Source organism: Stegastes partitus, unplaced genomic scaffold, assembly GCF_000690725.1.
Source record: "Stegastes partitus isolate 25-593 unplaced genomic scaffold, Stegastes_partitus-1.0.2 Scaffold2751, whole genome shotgun sequence".
Classification (NCBI taxonomy): domain Eukaryota; kingdom Metazoa; phylum Chordata; class Actinopteri; family Pomacentridae; genus Stegastes; species Stegastes partitus.
In genome coordinates, this window is record NW_007580482.1 from 1 (window position 1) to 5,848 (window position 5,848).

The 5,848-nt window shown below is 40.6% G+C and overlaps 1 pseudogene; it reads right to left on the reverse strand.

Moving 5' to 3' along the window:
• Positions 1-1,863: 1,863 nt before the first annotated feature.
• Positions 1,864-5,848, reverse strand: part of LOC103375659 (excitatory amino acid transporter 3-like) — a 7,068-nt pseudogene continuing 3,083 nt past the window's right edge.

Below are 5,848 nucleotides of genomic sequence, written 5' to 3' on the forward strand. Positions count from 1 at the left end.
AAATCCCCCCAGTTTGACCAAATTTCCTTAAACTTAGACTGAAGTAGCTTTGGGTGGACCCCTTTAAACTGGCAAAGTTTCATTGAAATCGGTGAGATGGCTTGTGCCACCCCCGCCTGGTCCTATCGTGGATGCACTCTTAAATCAGCTAAAGATGTCATTATTCATTGTTCTTTTGTGGTGTTCTATTTAGTTTATACACACGTGGACAAAATTGGTGGTACCCCTCGGCTAGTGAAAGAAAAACCTACAACGGTCACAGAAATGACTTGAATCTGACAACAGTAACAATCAATAAAAATTCTATGAAAATCAAGCAATGAAAATCAGACATTGCTTTTGAGCCGTGGTTCAACAGAATTAGAAATTATTTTAAACAGTCGTTATTTAAACGCATTAAGCACATTTAAAAAAAAAAAAAAAAAAAAAAGATAAAATAATCCTTTATTGATCCCCCAAGGCTAGACGTTGCAGTGTTCATTTGAATAAAGCTGCATTTTTAAGTGAACAGTCATTGGTCATTGACCTTTAAGCCCCACTGACCAGGCTGTGAATTAACTTTGTCAGAGAATTTTCTAGCAACAATAACAATAACAATAGGGAAGAAAAAAAAGAAGACATTTTAACTTTCTAAGTCTGAGAAAAAGACGATTTGCTTGCTGTGTTTGGATTTTTGATCAGTGTCAAAGTAAAAGTGACCAACCGCTGCTTCTGTCAGTAACTCATCAGTATTCAGTGTTTGTGTGTTCAGGCTCATAATGCACAGAACAAATATTCCATAAATGTGTGTGACTGTTTTCATGCTTTTTTTTTTTTGCTCACCTGCTCCACCCTCAGTAGTTTCACCTGTGTCTCATTTCCTCATTTGGCTTTTCATTTGTGACCTACATGGACCTCCAGCTGCTTCAGTTTTGTTATCCACAAACATACATGAACTTCTAACTTCTTATTCTGCACCTCAACACTTCAGATTAGAGATCAAAGTTCTGTTAAAAGTTCCACAGTCCAAGCTTAAAACAAAGTGATTTTGCTGTTTTAGCCCCAATGCTAAAGGAACAAGCTCGAATTTACAGTTAAAAAGCTTTTTGAAAACACACCTTGTACAGACAGACATTTGTATAGCTTTTGATCTTTTTTCTACTCTTGTCAATACTTGATTGTTCCATTCAGTTATTCTTTCAATACATGAATGTGACAGAAAATGTTTAAAAAACAAACTAAAGTTAAAATAGTTTGTTTGCTTAAACAAAAAGTTTAAGCAAACAAACTATTTTAATATTTCATTGGAATCACGGATCCACAGAAACCAACTGTGATGTACAAATCCTTCACAGCTGACACTGTGACTATCTGGGGAATTAAACCACATGTTTACAATTATACAATCAGGACAATAGAATAATTCAGTTCAATATAATGCATATATTGCATAAATTCAGCTCAATCAATACATATCACTTCAATTCAATTAATTAATTAACTGAAACTAAAATACTCCATCTATTACATGAATCTCTACATTGTACATCTATTATAGTCAAAGGAAAAATTTACTTTTGAGGAACTTTTTACAAACGCAAACTTCATCTACAATTAAAATTCAATGAAAGATGAGTCACGTATTGGTAAATGGTCTGCACTTATATAGCGCCTTTTTCTACCTTAGGGGTACCCAAAGCGCTCCACAATGTGTTTTGCATTCAACCATTCACACACACATTCACACACCAATGGTGACAGATGCAAGACGCTAATCTGCCATTGGGAGCAACTTGGAGTTCAGTGTCTTGCCCAACGACACTTTGGCATGTGGGGGGGATCGAACCGCCAACCTTGCCATCAGTGGACAAGCCGCTCACAGACTTGTCTCAGCATCAAAGTACGCCTCCTCCTCTTCCACAGGGTGAATGACCTCCATGTTTATGGCCATGGCGTCATTGTTGCGTCGGCTGTCGATAAAATAACTGTGTGAGACGCAAACTCCAGAGCAGCTGCTGTCAGAACATCTGTGTCTGATAACTGGACACCTTTCTGGTTTTTTATATTCATGTGTGCAATCTGTGAAGTCTGGGAAACATCTGAATTTCACCTTGTCCTGTCGTCATTTTGCTCCAGTTCGTTGGTGGACAGGTGGAAAACGAGTGCAATGCCGAAGCTGTCTCCCAGGACGTTGGTCATGGTGTTGCAGCGATCCCTGCAAGAAAAAAACACACGCTAAACACAACACATTAAAGCTATTTAGCGCAGTGTTTTGTTTAAATTTCCTCATGTGTTCAAAATCCCACATTAGGAACATTTGCAGCGTTACAGCAGTGACGGAGATGTAAAGTAAAAACGTAGGAACACCAGCAGAGAAAAACAAAATAAACAAGTACTTTTGAGACTGTACAGATTCTTCTGTGTAGAAATTCAAGATATTGCAAGGATTTGTCTGAATGTAGAAAATAACGATATTGCACAAGCTTATTCTATAAGCAGAAAACATGGCACAAGTAGAAAATATTCATATTAAAAGTCCTGATATTGCAAAGATTCTTGTACTAGTTTACATGGAAAAAATCTACATGATACCACGTCTTTAAATGTGCAAAATCTCCCCAATGCACATGTTTAATGTTCCACCACTACGGCAGCATTTATTCATTATTGGTGATAAGTTGTTGTGTCTATTTTCGGGTTTTTAACCAGAAACTAAACTCACAGCGGCCACTCAACAGCCAGCAGGATGGACGCTTGCTTGCTTCACAGGCAGGCCGACTGAATTCAGCACGAACAGAGTCGATACAGTTCCGGTCGCTGGGAGCGCTGCTGCTGTGAGGCTGCAAATTTCTGCCATCACTCTGCAGAGCAAACACAGACACAGATATTTGACAGCAGCGATGTGAAACGTGCATCACCTTTTATGAGAATGAGAAACAAGCTGGAAAGCAGTTGACAGAACACAGCTGAGGGAACAAGGCACAACACAGGTTATAAAATAATGAAATTACGCAATGGTTAACAGCTGGCCAAAGTCCAGGTAGATGCCATTGAGGTTGGCGATGAACACTGCTGCCACAGTCTCATACAGGGCCGTTCCATCCATGTTGCCGCTGGTGCCAATGGGCATCATGAAGCGGGTGATCCTGTCATCAATGTTCATTCCCCTCACGTAACTAACGCTTGGAGAGACAGAAGGACTGTAGCTGTGCATTGGTTTGTTAAGCTACACTTAGCGGTGTTTTATCTGGTGACAAATACACAGAGCTGACACCGGGCGAAGGATGACCAAGCCTTTAAAAGTTTCTTACCTTGACGAGATGCACAGGGAAGTCAGCAGCGCAGGAAAAGCCCCCTTAATGACGGGCCAGGGGCTTCGTCTTGTCATGAGGAAATAGAGGCCCGGTAGAACAATCCCTCCATGGATTGCGAGCCTAAAACATACAATATAATATACACTGAATATCAATGCAAGCTAATACTGATGAATGACTGAGTTGCTGACAGGACAAAGAAACTTTATGGCCCAGTTGGTCATTTTTAGTCTCATTTATAAGCTACATTGGGTTTTATTGTTTTATCATAGCAACTATTACGTATCACTAGATGCTATGAGGTGCAGAAATGCTGGATTTGTCAAGTGGCTGTTTTTTCGTGGGCTAAACAGGTGAGAAAGGTCGTACCCAGTGATGACCACAGCTATGAAACCTCCCAGTTTGGAGACTGTCTCCCAGTCGTAAACCTCCACGAGGTTTCCTGTGATCTGAAACCCTGACACAAGCAACTTGGAATAGGAGAGAAGAAGATGCTGCTGTGCATTTACTATACATTAAATGTGACTTCTACATGTTTATATTCAGGTTACCGCATTCCATTTTACCATTGGATCCAGGTCAACGCCTCCCCCATGACGCTGTTGACGGCGACAGCCACACGTAGGAGGAGCTTCCCCTCCCCCTCGTCCCCCAGTTTTTTGATGAACACGCCAGACGTGCCAGGAGCAGACGATCGGGCCGAGTGTGTTGGGTCCTGCCATGTAGCTTCCCGTAATGGTCGGCTCAGTGGCGTTCTGCAGTGAGATGAGGAGATAAACAAGACGGCAACTTTGTGTGCTATCACTTATCACTGATAATGTAAAGAAACGATCTTCAGGGAAATGAGGGACAGACAGATTTACCATCCCCAGGCTGGCATTGGACGCGGACACGGGGCTTCCATCCACCATGGTTGTTTTGTACTAGTAACACAAAAAACTCCTTTATATATACATTACATTGCAGTACATCACAGTGGATGGGGGGGATGAAGCACACACGAAAGAAAAACCTACCTGTTCGAGCCAAGCCTGAACAAGGTTCATCGGCATCATGTTTCTGTGAAGAATAAAGTCAAACGTTGCGACCATGAACCTGATGAGTCCAAACAACTTGTGTGTAAAGTGAATCTGCCTTCTCACCGTATCACATCGATCAAGGCTTGGGCGGTGTAGGAGGTCAACACAGTGTTGTCCTCACTTGTCCCACTGTTTCCATCCAAGCCCCGGCTTGATCAGCAGCACCAGCGTCATCCCTGCGACAAAACACATCCAAGTTTGGAAAAAGGAAGCAAAAATAGCAGCTAAAACTCAATCTGCCTCAACAGCTGCTGCATAAACTGTCACAGTGGCCTGAAAAGTGATTAGTACTGCAAATGTTTCATCTATTTCATCCCAACACTAAGTCTTAACGTGGAATAAAACTGTAAGACACCAAGAAAAAAAATAGTGATCAACAAGCTGGTGCAGATTTTGACCACATAAGTTTGTTCCAAACTTCAGGGGCTCGACTGTATAATCTATTTTTTTTTTTTTTACCAGTTAGTTAGTTATGTCACCTTCTGTTAGAAAACTCAAACCCTACCTCTTTTAGACCACAAAATGTAGCTTTTTATTCAGTCGCTGATCAGAGACTATTCTGATTTCATTGGTATCAATCCAGAGAGAGGATCAAAGGTCATCCGAGGAAAGGGTGTCTCCAAGAAGACGGGCATGATGGTCAAAAAGAAGTCTGCCACAGTGAACACACGTCTCCACACTGCTGAGGAACCTCATGGACTTTGAATGGGACTTCATACAGGCTCAGTGAGTTCTCTCCTGTCCCTTGCTCTTATTTTGCTTTCCTGACAGACTAACATTGCCACATTGAACCATAAAATACTTTGATAGTATCAGTTTTAGATGCATGTAATGTTAAGTGGGGAAAAACACCAGCCAACCTACAGTTTCTTCCCAAATGTTGCAATTGATGCACATGTTCAGCAAGTTCTTACTGATGTGTAATTTCACAGTGGTCTTAATACACATTTTCAAAATCTTGGAAAAGTGTGTTTTACAAATGTTGTTATTGATGCACAGTTTTACAATGTTCTTAGGAATGTATATTTGCAGACAGCAGAGAATAAATTGCAGTAAATTTAGACACTGTAGATACTTTAAACTGCCTTTTGAGATCACATAAGGTTACACAGCAGGTTAAACACTTATTTCTTCTGTATTAGTTGCCTGACTGTTTAGCCCAACTGTTTGTTCCAAGGTAAAGTTCGATATGGTAAGACAAGACGCTGTACGCAGAACAACAAATAGTATGGAAATTTTGTCACAATAAGTCCAACATATTTGGATCAACCTGCAAACTTGACACACTCTTACCTTGATGTAAACAATAAGAACCTGAGTATTTGACTTAATAATAAGTCGAGTTGAGTTGCTTATGGAGTTCCTCAGGGTTCTGTGTTAGGACCAATATTATTTACTCTGTATATGCTTCCGTTAGGCAACATTATTAGGAAGCACTGCATACATTTCCATTGTTATGCAGACGACACCCAGTTA